The sequence below is a fragment of the Lepus europaeus genome, chromosome X (genome assembly GCF_033115175.1).
Source record: "Lepus europaeus isolate LE1 chromosome X, mLepTim1.pri, whole genome shotgun sequence".
NCBI lineage: Eukaryota > Metazoa > Chordata > Mammalia > Lagomorpha > Leporidae > Lepus > Lepus europaeus.
The window spans coordinates 115083520-115100703 of NC_084850.1; positions in this window are offsets into that span (position 1 = coordinate 115083520).

Consider the following 17184-nt stretch of genomic DNA (forward strand, 5'->3'; position numbering starts at 1 on the left):
TTTTTCTGTGAAGATTTTTTTTTTTGACAGGCAGAGTGGACAGTGAGAGAGAGAGAGAAAGGTCTTCCTTTTGCCGTTGGTTCACCCTTCAATGGCCGTCGTGGTAGGCGCGCAGCGGCCGGCGCACCGCGCTGATCTGATGGCAGGAGCCAGGTGCTTCTCCTGGTCTCCCATGGGGTGCAGGGCCCAACCACTTGGGCCATCCTCCACTGTACTCCCCGGCCACAGCAGAGAGCTGGCCTGGAAGAGGGGCAACCGGGACAGGATCGGTGCCCCGACCAGGACTAGAACCCGGTGTGCCGGCGCCACAAGGCGGAGGATTAGCCTAGTGAGCCACGGCGCCGGCCCCTGTGAAGATTTTGAAGTCTCATACTCTGGTGGCATTCACACAAAATACACATATATAATAAAGTCTTCATGAACAAAATGCACATGTGCACACACGTTACTGCATGTTAAACTGATGAAAGCTGAATGAAATTGTCTCACTGTCAATTTCCTGTTTCTGATATTGTACTCTAATCATGTAAAATGTTAACAATTGGAACAGACTACATAAAAGGTATACAAGAACTTCATTACAACTGCATATGAATCTACAATCATGCAAAATAGAAAGATTTTTAAAAAATACTTAAAGATTACTTCAGTCATCCAAAATCTGAGATTATTTATCACCAATAGTTGTAAATCAATGTGAATTCTACAGGATATTCTGTAGACTGAAGGAAAATGATTATGGATGGAAAATAGACATACAGAAATAGATGAACTTTTCCAAACACAGTAAAAAGTATGGTTAAAAACTTTAAAGCAACAGTTTAAGGAAACAAATTATATGTATCTACCACATGTAGAAGTAAAAGAATGAGCAGTATCAATAATGGTAGATAAATAAGAGAAAATAACAGTATGGTAGATAACATATTTAACACTTTGGATAAATGAGAAAAAATGCTTCATTGGGGAGTAAGCCCTATATTATTGAGAAGAAAGTTACTTTAGTTACAATGAAAAAGGTAGATTGCAAATACATATCATAACCAAAAGAATTCTGATGTGACTTTATTTATATTGAATGAGGGAGCTGTTCATGTAAGAAATATTATAACAGATAAAAGGCATTTCATAATGATAAAATGGATCAAATCAACAGCAACATATAGCAATATAAAATTGAATTCACTGAATAATGTACCTTCAAAATGGATAAAGCAAAATTAACAACTAAATGGAGACCAGAATAAATCAGCAATCATATTGTAGATTTTAGTGCTTCTCTTTCTGTAACTAACAACAATGTAGAAAAGGAGGCCAAGGTACTGCACCTCCAACTAGGATTAAGAAAATATATGCAGGGACAGCTAAGGTTAATAAACACAGTAAGAAAAAAATCATGTATGGTCTTCTCTACCATATAACCAGTGTACTTAAGTATTGTGCTGTGTAAAAGTTTTGAACGTTTTCTAGAACTCTAAGTATATTTAATATGACAAATTTTATATGTTGCCAGGAAAATCTAAGTAAAATCATAAAATGTAAAATAGCAAATTTGCCTTAATAACCTCTCTTAGCTTTCTTCTTATATTGTTCTATTCTTCAGACAATTCTACTTTGTCCTCTACCTTTGCTATTCATCTAATATTGTTCACATTTACCTTACTATGTACTATGTGTTCCTAAACTCAGTTCTTCTTCTTAGTTACTTCAATGCAACTTCCAACCATGTTTGTCATAGTTGAGTTTCCCTTTCTTCAAAATTTTTATCTTTTTAATTTCCTTAATGCCAAATGCCATATTCTTCTTTTTTTCTATGAAGTCATTATTTCTTGCTATCATGCTAGTCTGATACTTTCCCATCCAAGGTTTTTGTATCTTCTCATGGTCTTCTCTGTTTGTTCAAATGTATGGCTTCATTTTCCATCAAATTCTGTCAAATCTCAAATGTTTATATCTTCTGAAATCCAAACCTTAATATCTAAGTGTGTCTACCTGTATGTCTTTCATTGAATGTCTTTGAGAAATATCAAAGTCAAATTCAAGTCATCAACCTTTTTTGAACCTGACTTCTACAGAACATTTCCCACCATTAACTCAGTCACCTAAATTGAAAATGTGGGAGTAAATGATGACTCCTTCATATACCTGAACTCTCCTTAATTTCCAATCAATCACCATGTCCTCTTGGATCTCCTTTTGAATATCTTTTGAACATCACCACTTCTTGCTTGTTTGCTAGCGATTCAGTGAATTTACATTGCTATATATACAGAAATTGCCTAACAAGCTTCCATACACCTAGAATCATTTCCCACCCAATTTTTATAAATTCTTTCTAGTAACTTGGGTTCATGTTTTTTATATACTTTGATTATATAACTCATTCTCTTAATACTTTAGAGTGGCTTTCCAAGGTACTTAATAATAAACTCCAGAATCTTTAACATGGCTGACCAAGAAGCGCCATGTAGTCTGTACCTTGCTTATCTTGAGAGCTCATGTACTTAATCAGCCTACACTACTCGCAGCTTTGACTGAGGAAGAATTCCACAGTCCTCACTGGTTTTGAGTCTGTCTGGGGACCTGAACAGGGCGTTGAGCAATTATCAATACCCCATGAAGGGAGACCAACTTGCTTCTCTGTCGTCGCCCCATCAAAGCACTAGTCTCAATTTGTTGAGGTGGAGCTGCAGCCACTTCTGTCCTGAATCAGGAGACAACAGGCAGCTCACATTGGGAATGGGGCATCTCATAGGGTGGACAGTAGAGTAACTGTACCCCATAACTATAAGAATTCTGGGTGCAGTCCACGGAGCTGAGGCAGACATGGATTGTGGCTGGATTTCTACACCTGGTCTGACTATGGAAACTCAGAGTTCCCTGAATGCCAGGAACAGATCTCCTGACAGGCTTAGGGAACACAACATGAAGTAGATCGGTGTTCTGTTTGGTGCTTATGCCTGGGTGAGTAGGGTGCATAGGCACTGTGAGCTTACTCTTTGTCATTAATCGCTGGTTCACCTTGTAACAATGAAGGGCTAGGATTGTGAACACACTAGCCAGCTGCAATATCCCTTCTCCCTGATGAGTATAATGAGCAGAGGTATGCCTAACTTGAGTTTCACTCTGGACTCTTACCCTACTAAAACTGGTGATAGGAACTCCCTTTTCACATTAAGAACACACCACTGGAACTCCAGTGCAAGTCTCTGGCACTCAACTGACCCAGAGAGGTACATTTTGAAGAATAAAACCTTCAATCACAAAAAAAAAAGCCCATCCTCTGGAGGATATAACAATACACAAGGTGTGTAAAAACCAACATAGAAACACAAGAAACATGAACAAGGAAGGCAATATGACTCCACAGAAGGAACACAATAATAAATTAATATTGGGCTGTGAAGAAGGAGAGACTGACAAAATACCAAAAAATGGAAAAATCTTGCATGTTCATGAAGGGAGATTTAATATCATCAAAATGTCCATACTACTCAAAGCAATTTACAGATTCAGTGTGATCCCACTCAGAATACCAAGGTCATTCTTCACAGTTCTATAAAAAATGATCCAAAAATTAATATGAAAGCACAAAAGACCCCGAATAGCCAAAGAAATCTTAAACAACAAAAGAAAGCCAGAGGCATCACAATCACAGATTTCAAGACAGACTACAGGGTAGTTATAATAAAAACAGCCCAGTACTGAAACAAAAATAGACATGTGGACCAATGGGGAGTATAGACACCCCAGAAATTAATTCATACATCTACAACCAACTTATCTTTGACAAAGGTGCTATAATCATTCCCTAAGGAAAAGACAGTATCTTGAACAAATGGTGCTGGGAAAATTGAATCTCCACATGCAGAAGTATGAAACAAGACCCCTACCTTACACCTTATACAAAAATCAATTCAAATGGATCAAGGATCTAAATTTACGACCTGATACAATCAAATTACTAGAGGAAAACATCAAGGAAACTCTGCAAGACAATGCCCTAAGCAAAAAGATGTCTTTGATAAGACCACAGAAGAACACACAATAAAAGCAAAATGTATAAATGGAATTAGGTCAAGCTAAGAAGATTCTGCACATCAAAGGAAACAGCAAATTGAAGATGCAACCAATAGAATGAGGGAAAATATCTGCAATTTATTCATCTGATAAAGGATATATATTATATATGTATATATACGTGTATCTATATAATATATATATATACATATGTATATATCAAGAGTTCAAGAAACTCAACAACAACCAAACAAAAAACCCAGCTAAGAAATGGAAAAGGGATATGTGCAGGCATCTTTTGAAGGAGGAGATGGAAATGACCAACAGATACATGAAACAATGCTCAGGATCTCTAGCTGTCAGGGAAATACAAATAAAAACCACAGTGAGGTATCACCCCAGTTAGAATGGCTATCATCTGAAAATCAAAAAATAATAAATGCTGTGAGGATATGGAGAAAAAGGTACCATTATACACTGATAATGGGAATGTTTACTAGTACAATGAGAATGACAGACAGTGTGGAGATTACTTAGGAAACTAAAAATAAATCTACCATGTGACTCAGCTATCCCACTCCTGGGAATATATCCAAAGGGAATAACAACATAATATGAAAGAGTTACCTACACTCCCATGTTGATAGCAACTCAATTCACACTAAGATATGAACACACTTACATGTCCATCAACTGATGACTGGACAATAAAATATGGTATATATACATGATGGAATACTACTCAGCCATAAAAGAGAATGAAATCCTGTTTTTTGCAACAAAATGGATGCAACTGGAGACCATTATGTTTACTGAAATAATACAGACCTAAAAAGAAAAATAACATATTTTTTCTTTCTTGTGATAGCTAATATATATGGATATACTAATATAGTTTTAATGATAAGTGATTATTTTAAGATTTTCTATATATGAGTGAAATGGTCACCTTTTCATTTGATTATTGTTTCCGTTCTTTGCCTATATTCCTGCTAAGTTATGATGGTGTTTTCACTTTATACACATTGAGCTCTTTATTATGTGAGCATTAAGCCTTTACCTATGATATAGATTAAAAATGTTATCTCAAAAGTGGAAGGAAGGATGGAAGGAGGGAAAGAGAAAGGGAGGAAGGAAGAGAGTGCAGGAGGGAATAAGAGAAATATAAGAATCATATCTGAATTACATTGAATCTATTCTCTTTGCATTAATATCACATTAACATGAGAATTGATGAGAATTGTGTTGCAGTAATTATCATGAATTTGCTGTGTTCCTGAGAATCTAATGTATTAAATAAAATAATTTTTTAAACCTCAGAACTCCTATTTTTATAATAACTTGTTATGTCCAGTGGAAACATATATTCCAATATTTATAAGAAAGGTATACATAAAGTTATAGACAGGGGCTGGCATTGTGGTGCAATGTGTTAAACTGCTACTTATGATGATGATGATATTGCATATTGGAGTACCAGTTCTTGCCCAGCTACTCCACTTCTGATCCAGCTTTCTGCTGATACAACAGAAGATGGACCAAGTACTTTGTCTCCTACCACATGTGTGGGAGACCCTGTTTGTGTTCCTGGCTCCTGGCTTTGGCCTGGACCAGCCCTGGATGTTGCAGCAATTTGGTGAATAAGCCAGCAGATGGAAGATATCTCTCCCAACCCTCTTTTTTATTGTTCTTCCTTTCAAATAAGTAAATATTTTTTAAAGATGTTGACAGTTGACAGTTTTCTGTAATCATTTATTGGAAGCCAATTAAGGACAATATCAATAGATATTATTTTGTCCATTCATTCACTATATATATATATATATATATATATATATGTAGTATGCCAACTCTGTCAAGTTTGTTTTAATATTCTAGGAATACAGTGGTGAGCAAGGCATACAATGGAATTCTATTGGGTCTATTGAGAGAAAAGATCATTTGACCAAATACTCAATAATTTTATATTAGTTGGCAAGTTATTTTTATAAAGAAAAATAAAACAAGGTAAAGAAATAGAAAATTATGGTCAGGAAAGTGTTATTTAATGAGAGAAGCCCAGAACAGGCTTTTTGAGAAAATGGCATTTGAGCAGAGACCAGAATGGGAGGAGTAAGCCTTGGAATATCTATGGAATGATGTTCATAGTAAGCAGGAAAAGCTTATGAAAATGTCCCAAGTAGAAATAAATTTGGCTTCCTTGGAGAGAAATAAGGACAGTCAGCACAGTTGGAGCAAATTAAGGAAAGGTATAGGGGATTGTACAGGACAAGAGAAGTATGAAGAAAGTTATTACTCAAGGTTTTACTGGCTGTAGTAAGAGACTTCTGATCTAAGTTTGGTGAGAAACTACTGAATAGATTTCATAAAGTGATATTATCTGAATGTGTATATGTATATCTGTATTTAAAGTATCCTTTCATTAATTTAGACTGGGAAGAGGAGACAGTGTTTGAATTGAATGATGAAACCAAGTGTTCATACTTCTCCTGGATCCAACTATAACTTCATATAGATAATAACTTTTAATTATTAGTGATCTGGCTACATTTTTATCATATCAACAAATTTAATATGGCATGTGAAAAAATTTTATATGAGGGGGCATTTTATTGTTTTCAATATTACTGTCAAATAATACTATTGGTTTTTCTTCAGTCATCTTCTTCCCATGTTATTGAGTTTGTTATATTCTTTCCCACGAAATGAAGATAACTTATAAAGTCAAGTTATTCAATATTTAATCATTCCAGGAAGCTTATTTCAAGGTTATGTGTAATATAGGATTAAATGGTAATGAGTTAATATTGATCAATATCTTAGATTTTATGGAGCAAATCATTTCATAACCACCATACTAGCTTGTATTAATTTAATTTGCTTAGTTGCTCACAATAAACAAAGTTGTGAATGTTTAATAGGACAAAAACCTCCTGTATTATTGGACAATAATCAGTTGCCAGATTGTTCAGTGATTAAATGAAGAGCTGGAAATAGCAGATGGTGGAGAGAATTATTTTCTTGGAATGTTCAGGGATATTATATGCAGTTGATAGAATTATTTAAAGTGAGCATTTTTATATGTGAAAGTTTTGTAACTTTCAATTTTTATTTTAATATTTATTCGTTTATTTGAAATGGGGAGAGAGAGAAAGAGAAAGAGATTGGTTTTATATCCACTGGTTCACTACCCAAGTGTCTACAACAGCTAGGTCTAGGCCACTCTGAAGCCAGGAGCCAGGATCTCCATGTGAGTAGTAGGAACCCAAGTACTTGGGCTATCACCTCTTATCTCCAACTGTGTCCTTACAAGAAGTTAGGTCAGAATTTTGGAGTAGCCAGGACTCAAACCAAGTATTCCAATATAGGATGTAGATGTCTCAAGCAGTGGCTTAACCCACTGCACCATAACACTGACTCCACTTAAGTTTTATTTTAAGAAAGAATATATTATTAATATAAATTATATAAAATACAGAAAATCTTAATGTTCTTGAGGTATAATTGACATACAGTAGACTCTATATTTTTCATATGTGGAGAATTGGCTTTAGTCTCAGTGATTAAGATGCTGTGCTGTTTGGGATGCTCACATCTCACATGGAAGTACCTTGGTTTGAGTCCTGGCTCCATTCTTGATTCCAGCTTCTTACTAAAGTGTCTCCTGTGAGGCATCAGGTGATGGCTCAAGGAGTTAAGTCCTTGTCTCTTACAAGGGAGAACTGGACTGAGTTGGCTTCTGGTTTCAGCTTGGCCCAGCCCTGGCTATTGTTGGCATTTGGTGAGTGAACCAAAAGAAGGGAGAACCCTTTCTGCCCCTTTTTCTCTTTCTCTCTACCTTTAAAATAAAGTTTCTAATGTACAGTTTAATATATTGTATACATATATGTGTATATATATTTTTTTTCCATGAAATGATCAGCACAGCAAGATTGTGAGCATAACCAAAAGTTTTTTTAGTGCCTCTCTTCACCCCTCCTTCTTGTCCTTCATCCCCGTGTTCCCTAGGCAACCACTAATCGGATTGCTGTCACTATAGATTCCTTTGCATAGTGTTTTCTGTCATTGGAATCACACAGTACATATTCTTTCTGTTTGACTCTTTTAGTTAGGTTAATCATATGCAATTCATTCATAGTATTAACATATGTCAATCATTCAGTCCTTTTTGTGGCAAAGCAGTATTCTGTTGCATAGATGTACCACAAAGATGTATCCAATAAAGTTATGATTTTTTTTTGCTTTTTCTTTTTTGACAGGCAGAGTTACTCAGTGAGAGAGAGAGACAGAGACAGAGAGAAAGGTCTTCCTTCCGCTGGTTCACCCCCTCAAATGGCCTATACGGCCGGCGCGCTGCGCTGATCCGAAGTCAGGAGCCAGGTACTTCCTCCTGGTCTCCCATGCGGGTGCAGGACTCAAGCACCTTGACCATCCTCCACTGCCTTCCCGGGCCACAGCAGAGAGCTGGACTGGAAGAGGAGCAACCAGGACAGAATCTGGTGCCCCAACCAGGACTAGAACCCAGGGTGCCAGCGCTGCAGGTGGAGGATTAGCATAGTGAGCTGAGGCACCGGCCAAGTAAAGTTATGATTAACATGTGGAATATTTCCAGTTCAAAGTTGTTGCTAATACAGCTTCTATGAATATTCACATAGAAGCTTTGTTGGTGGAAATAAGCTTTCTTTTGGATAACTATGTATAGACATATGCTTTGATTTCTTTCATGTTATAAAGTATGACTTATATGCTATCTGTAAGTTTAACTCTTTAAGAAGCGTTCAGACTTTTTCATAAAATTTTTACATGGACAGAAGTATATTGATATTTCCAGTTCTAGAAATTTTTCTTAATCTTTTGTACTTTTTTCACAATTTCATTTTGTCATATCTTTTAATATGCCCATCCTTTAGTTCTTTCACCAAGAGTACTCAACATTTGCTGGAAGTTTATTGATTTCTGGCATTATATTAAATATTTTACAATAATTTTGTTGCATTATCATAGCAAAAAATACAAGAGCACGATTACTCCTGTTTTACAGAAAAGTAAACTGAGGTTAAATGACATACTATAAATCATGTAGCTGTAATCTGAACTCAGCTTTTCTGACTATGAGGACCATCTTATTTGACAATATGCATGTTTACCCAGCTATCATCTAGGGGTTTTAATATGAACCCCCTTTGACTCCTGGTGAAAAACTTAAAACTTTAATACCAAAAAGTCTTTTTTTAAAGGGTTATTTATTTATTTATTTGAGAGGCACAGTTACAGAGAGAGAGAGAGGTCTTCCTTCCGCTGGTTCACTTCACAAACAGCCACAATGGCCAGGGCTGGGCTGATCCGAAGCCAGGTGCTAGTAGCTACTTCTGAGTCTACTACATGGGTGCAGGGATCCAAGCACTTGGGCCATCTTCTACTGTTTTTCCAGGCTATCGCAGAGACCTGGATCGGAAGAGGTGCAGCCGAGACATGAACCGGTGCCCACGTGGGTTATTGGCACCACAGGAGGAGGCTTAGCCTTCTATACCACAGCACCAGCCCCCATAAAGTCTTTAGCATCTGGTAAAATTTATCTGAATTAGATATAAATATTCAAAATATTTAGGATTATAAAAGGAGCTAGTTGTATTGATTTGTAATTTTTCTAAATATTTAAAAGTTATGATATGTGTCCTTATTAACAAACAACGGCATAAAGTAGTGAGCATAGTACCAAAAATGTTAAAGTAACAATGAACATATAAAAGGAATCTTATATACATGCAACATCTATAACACTTTGTGATATATTTGTTATTTTTGTTAGTGATAAAGCCACAGATACTTCTAATACTGTGGTTTATAGTCTATAAATGCAAATGAAAATAATTTTTACATTTACTTAGATGCTAATGAAAATAAAGATATAACATTTCTCTACTACCACTTAATATACATCTGAATTCTATCCATGGACCTTGAACTTGAGTTTGGAGCTCTTGTTCTAGCTCAAAAGTGCCAAGAAAACAGGAACCATGTCTATTTTCATCATTTCCATATCACTATGGCTTGGTACATTGCTTTGCACAAAGCAAATTCTACTGGATTAGGGAATGAATGGAATAGAATTTTTCAATTAACATGGTAGAGATTATGATATAGCAGTAAGTAAGACAAACATGGTCTACATCCTCAAAATTATATTATTCTGGGAAATACAAACAAACAAGATCATGTGACCCTGACCAAATTACTTAACTTTGCTGTGCCGGTCTCCTCCTCTGTTAAATATAAACACTAGAGTCACTTTCATAGGCTTACTGTGAGCTTTGAATATAAGGATCTATATATTAGCTATAGGTAAGTGCACAGGCATGTACGCAGATACATATATAGATGCATGTATATGTATATATTTGCATGTGTTGAATATGTATAATATTAAAAATGCCTACCTTATTTGCATAAGTATTTGCCTTTATTTTATGAAGACAAAGGAAGTACAATATGCTATGAAATTCTATGGCAGAACAAAATTCAATCTAGAGAGTGAAAAATGTATCACACAGCAAATTGTGTTTCAAGCTTACATCTGATGTTTAGATGGAAAGTAGACAATCAAAAGTGAGGAATACCCATAAGCCATAAGGGAGTGGGATGATATCTTCATTGTTCTGAAAGGAAAATAAAACTACCATCCAAGAATACTATATCCAGTAAAATTGAACTTGTCTTTCAAAAGTGAAGGCAAGTAAAACACTTTCTCAGGTGAACAAAAGCTTGAAGGAATTTACACCACTAGACCTGCATTACAAGAAATACTAAAGGGAATTCTTTGAGTTGAGACGAAAGAATGATATATAGCAATACTAGAACATAAGAAAGTATGGAAACCGTTGGTAAAGGTAAACATAGAAACAGAATACTGTATTACTGCAGAAGTGGGGAGTAAACAACTGATAATTATAAATGTTAAAAGATAAAAGTATTAAAATAATAAAGTTAGATTCATTAATACACAGAAGGAATAGGAAAGGTAAAAGTCTAGAGCTCTTGTATGCATGGGAAGTAGCTATTAGCTTAAGACAGAACCATAAAATATTCTATGTAAACCCCATAGTAACCACAAACAAAACACCTAAAAATGTTACAGCAAAGGGTTTAAAAGGAAAATCAGTCCATCAAAACAAAACAAATACAAAGAAAGACAACAAGAGAGAGATAAGGAAAAAGAACTATAAGACAAAGAGCAAACAGCTAACACACAGACACCACAGACACACACACACACACACATAAATATTTCCAATGTTCAAAATAGGTAATGTGTGTGTGTGTGTGTGTATAATTTGTCATTAAAAGTAAGGAAACCCTGCCATGTATGACAGGCTGAATTAATATAGAGAACATTATACTAAGTGAAATAATCCATACCCAGAAAAAGTATATTACATGACTTAAATATATGTTGAATCTTGGAAAGTCAAACTCATAGAAGCAAGAGTAAGATTAGTGGTTACCAGGAGAATGGTAGTGAAGTAGTGAGCTTAGTGAAGAGGTACAAAGGTACAGTTATTTATATCAATAAATTCTTGAGATCTAATATGCAGAATAAGGACTATATTTAATGTTGTTGTATTTTGTGCTTGATATTCTCAAAGAACTTAAGTGTTCTCATCACATAAAAAAAGGTAAGCATGTGAGGGGGTGATGTTAATTAGCTTGACTGTAGTAATCTTTTTATTATGTATATCAAAACACTACGTTGTACATCTCAAATCTATGTATATATAAATTTTTAACTTACGTTAGAGATAAAGTGAGAGGTCCTACCTGCTGGTTTGCTCCCCATATTCCCACAATGTCCAGCACTGGGCTAGGGTATAAAGCAGGAGCCAAAAAGCCAACTAAGGTCTTCCACATGGGTGGTAGAGATGCAACGACTTTTGCCATCATGGCCATTTTCCAGAGTCTGCATCAGTAGGAAGCTGAAGTCAGGAGCTGGAGTCAGGTATGGAACGCAGGAACTCTGATGCAGGACGCAAGCATCCTACCTAGTGTCTTAACTGCTAGGCTAAATGCCCATCCCATACTTTTCATTTTAAAAGTTAAATTTTTTTATTTAGACCTGAGAGCAAACTTATGAATACATGAAACAGAATATAGAAATTCTCTGAGACAGGAAGGAGCACAGGATTTTAGACTAACAAAACTGTTCAGTGTGGCTAGAGCATGGTGTGGAAGGAAGGGAAGGTGAAAGCAGAAGCTGTAGAAATAGGCAGAAGGGAAGGCTAGAACAAAAATCATATTGTTCATCTATACCATTTGTGTCCTCAGAGAAGGTATGCCCACCATGAAAGTGACTGTTTAGTAAAATTATGAAATGATATACTAGTATTTTCAGATAGTTATGTGGAATGATGTGTATAATATTTTTTGGAAACTTTGCTGAGTCCATGTAGACTCAGTTTGTCTTTCTGGTTCATTTCCAAAATTTACAAATTAAGCATAATAAACTGTAAGTTAGTGATTATTATATGTGTTCTTATAACTGGATAATGTGTTATAGAAAAACTAAAATGGTGGTAGAACAGTTAAAATGTACAAATGTGTGCATACACCCTTTAGGAACCAATGGTTCAGAATAGTAATATTGACATGTATCACAAATGCGAAAAGAGTTATTCCTCAGAGTTTCATAGTGCAGCTACTTAAACTGTTTACTTTTTTGTTGTGGTAAGGGTGAGTTTCCCTACCCAACTAAATAAAAGATGGTGGATAGGAAATTGAGATTCCATAAATTCCCCCTTTTACAGTATATTTCTAATGAAAGCAGTTTTAATTTCCTGTGTTATAACTTCAAGCTATAAATATTAGTGCCCCGAGAGAGAGATACTTAAAATTTTTAGATAAAATTAATACTACATACATTGATGGCAATTTTAATTTCTTTCACAAAAATAATTAGTCACAAGTAGTATTTTTTTAGAAATACAAATTGTATTTTTCCAAAGTGGCACTTTTTTTAACAGGGTAAACAAGTTGTGGGAGAGATTCAGCTAATCTAATTTCTTACTTTGGGAAGAAACCACTCTCAAGTCAAAATATCAAGTATAAAGTCCACCCCTGGGAGAAACACACAGAGTAATAGACTTTAAATATTTCCAATGTGCAAAATAGGTAACATTTTCTTTGAAAATCCTCTTATTTCAAATTTCCCATAGAAACACATGAGGCAAATTGCATTTGAGAAAGTGCATGCTGTATTTTATAATAAAGCAGGGATGTAGCGCTGAGCACACAGCATCATTATTTCAAAAGTACAATCAGAAGAGTTTTTTTTTGTTTGTTTGTTCCATGAAAGGGCTATGAAAATAAGTAAAAATCAGCCAGAATCTCAATGTGAGTAATATGGGATGTTGCAACGAACTCGACTCTTGGTATAGTTAGGAAAAGAGTCTAATCTAAGAGCTTTGCATCTGTACAGAGGATCGAGTAGATACTGAAAGAGATTTGCAGATCCACTGTTTTTTAGGCAGAGAGAATGCTCGTTAAATGCAGAACGCTGCTCTGGCTCATGTGTTTGCTCCGAGGTGTAGGTTTTGTTCGACTGACGTATCAGATAGTCAGAGTGGTTACCACACCGACGTTGTAGCAGCTGCATAATAAATGACTGAGAGAATCATGTTAGGCATGCCCACCTAACCTAACTTGAATCATGCGAAAGGGGAGCTGTTGGAATTCAAATAGACTTTCTGGTTCCCAGCAGTCGGCAGTAATAGAATGCTTTCAGGAAGATGACAGAATCAGGAGAAAGATGCTGTTTTGCACTATCTTGATTTGTTACAGCAGCCAACTTATTGGCATGATGGAGTGACAGGAAAAACAGCTGGCATGGAAGGTAGGATTATTAAAGCTATTACATCATTATGAATACAATTAGAAGCTGACCATGACAAAGCATATGTTTGAACAAGCAGCTGTTGGTAGCTGGGGTTTGTTGCCGAGCTCTTCAAACTCTGCAAACAGTGTTGCTTTTACAGAATGGATTTTAAAATTACCTTGTGCTGCGTTAGATTTTAGGAGGGTGTGCTTGCCTCCAACGTCAGGGAAATACTTCTGGGATAGAATTCAGTGTTAGAAAATTTTAGAATAAAGTATTTTTCAAGAGTCTAGGTTTCTCCAGGTAGATGATGACCAGGGAGGAGGCAGGGGTGTGGGGGGGTATCTATAGGGAAATCTACCCCAGCTCAGTTACATGCATTTTAGTTTCAATGACTGATTGATGTACTGGCATTGAGAGAAATGAGAATGTATGGAATGTTTGGATAGCTTGAAAATTGTTAGACTTGGTTTCTGTTTTATAAGGAGTTTGCCTGTCAGTCATTTTTCCTCATCAATTTCTAGCTTTTGACATTTATTCAGTCATTCTGCATTATAGGAAGAAAATATATCAATATCTCCTGCAGGGTTTTTCAGCAACTCTAGCATCTGTTTCAGCTATTGAACTGTATTCACGTTTTGCCAAGTTGATGTCGACCCAGCTGGTCTATCATTCCTCGCTTGATTACTGCTCTTAATTTCTCTGTATCAGCTTGTTTCAGATAGGGCTCTGAAAGCTGTTAATGAAAAATGACAGAAAATGCTAAATTATTGAAAATTGGCTCCTTTAATTATTTATTTATTTTGGAACCTTAATGAGTTGTGTCTTACATTCTTTCTTGCCTGCGTACAATTTTTAGAACACTGATTCTGTTTTGCAATATTTCTTTCAATCAGTTGGATTATACTTATAAGTACTTTGAAACAAATGGAGCATGAGCATTAGCTATATTTGGCTCCCAGAATAAAGTTTTGGGAAAGGGGGGAACAATTTAAGCTTTTTGTAGAAACTATGGGCTGTTTCTATAATTCTATCTTCATACGCTGTCATGAGGATCTGTCAGTGAGTGTATATTGGACCGAACATCCTGAAATAATTTTTATCACCACTAGGGTAGCAAGAAAATAAAACATTTTAAAGCTGTTTTTAACAAGTGACTGCTAAAAACAGATGTTACATTATAGAAATAGATTTTCCCTGAGTATAAAGAGCATGATTAACTATATATTACAGGATCTTTCAACTCTGCCCAGTCTGCCTCATACCTTGAGTAGCTAAATCATCCAAGTTAATAGACGATCATATATGAACATCTAATATGACCTTTCAGTGTGCACAGTGCTGCTCATGTGTGTTGTGCCTTCTCTGCTATAAATGTAATAGCTCAGTCAGTCCGGTTAAGGAATACACTGGCTGTTATGTAACTTTTTCCCCTGAATGTTAGCCCATGTTTTTCAATTACGTATTCCTCTTAGGAAGAGTCAGTTAAAACACATGTATTTAAATATCAGTGAATCAATTAGAAACTGATGTGCTAACTGTACAACTCGGGTCCATCCAAATTAATTACTAACATATGTTTCAAAAATAGTCAAATATTTAGATGAGTACTTTTTAACCTTGAAGCATACATGACTATGGTTGAATATATCACTCATAATTCATACATACAGCAAGAAAGAAAATAGTTTTCTAGATATGTCCTTTTAGAAGTAAAAATATTCTTAGTACTGATTTAAGCTATGTGATTGTTTCCTTTTAACACTTTTGAGTGCTGTATATTCTTTTATGTAGTCGTTACCATACTTGGTTAATCTTTGGGAGGTCAAAGACTGATAGAGTATTTTGAATGCAAATGATACAGGGTGGTTTTTTGGTTCATTGACAAAAATCGGCTTTATCTAAACTGTCGTTTAATATACAATCTTCTGCCAGTTCCATTTCTTAACTTTTTATAGCCATTTTTAGTGACAATTCAAGTCTGGGAAAACTCTTTCACATTGCATATTTAGTCGGACTCCTTTTGTGAATTGTCTCCTGTGAGAAAAATGTGGACTTCCTGCTACTTTCACACTCCTGTTACCATAGTGACTTAAGAGGGTTTCCTTTCAATGAAGGTAGTGTAATTTGAATCAAGCACTGGACTCCCCAAACCGTGTTTTTTTTTTTTTTTTTTCTTTGTTCCTAGTTTAGGCTTGCTTCCTTTGTGACTAGATAGTGCTTTGTATTTGATTCCACTGATGAATGGAGAGTACAGACACTAGGTGGCACCAGCTGTTGATTATTAATGAAATCTTAAAGGCTTTGGGCCACACACCTGAAGAGCAGGCAGACCCTTATTAATAAATGCATCATAAGAGTTGGAAATGCTTGCTGATCATTTTGACTGTGGAACACAATCCATATGTAAAGTGATGAAACTCTGTGAAGTCCCCCAATCCCAATTCCTTAATTCTGTGTTTTCTGAAGTGATTCAGGACAAAAAGATGATGAAGACAAATGTATAAAAATAGAAAATATGTATGAAAGAGAGGTGGGACAAAATAAAATATCATAAACATTTAAATATATTTGAAAAATTAGAATTGATGACTTTTAAAAATGTCTATGGGTCTCTCCACTCAGTTCTCTAGGAACTCATTGTTTTAGTTAAGGAATTTATGCTAATAAAGTCAACCCTGTTACTTTTAGGTAAAAATGTTATTGAGTATCTTTTTTTTTAATTCAAAAGTATAGGATAGTTCCCTATTAGTGATAGCACTGTTAAGTGAAATTTCACAGGTGTTGGAGTGGCTTCCTTTTAGGTGTATTGCTTTTCATACAGAAACATGAGCAGGGGAAGACACTATTGCTTTCAGAAATATGGTTTGAAATGTTTTTCCAGAGAGCTTGGTCCATTATGTTATTCTCCCATTATCAGGTCATCTATATTTAACGATGAAAAATCAAATAAAAAGAAACCATTTAGGCATGTGCACACCCTTGGAAAATCTAGATTAGAGTAGGAATAAAAAATAGCTGGTCATACCTGGAAATATTTTTTCCAGAAAAAGTAAACCAAACTTTTCCTTCACTGGAAATTCCTGAGGAAGATAGGACAGTTTTTTTTAAAGATTTATTTATTTATTTTGAAAATCAGAGTTAGAGAGAAGGAGGGACAGTGAGAGAGAGAAAAACATCTGCTGGTTCACTCCCCAGATGGCCACAACCACCAGTGATGGGCCAGACTAAAGCCAGGATGCCAGAAACTTCATCTGGGTCTGCTGCACGGATGGCAGGGGTCCAAATACAGGCTATCT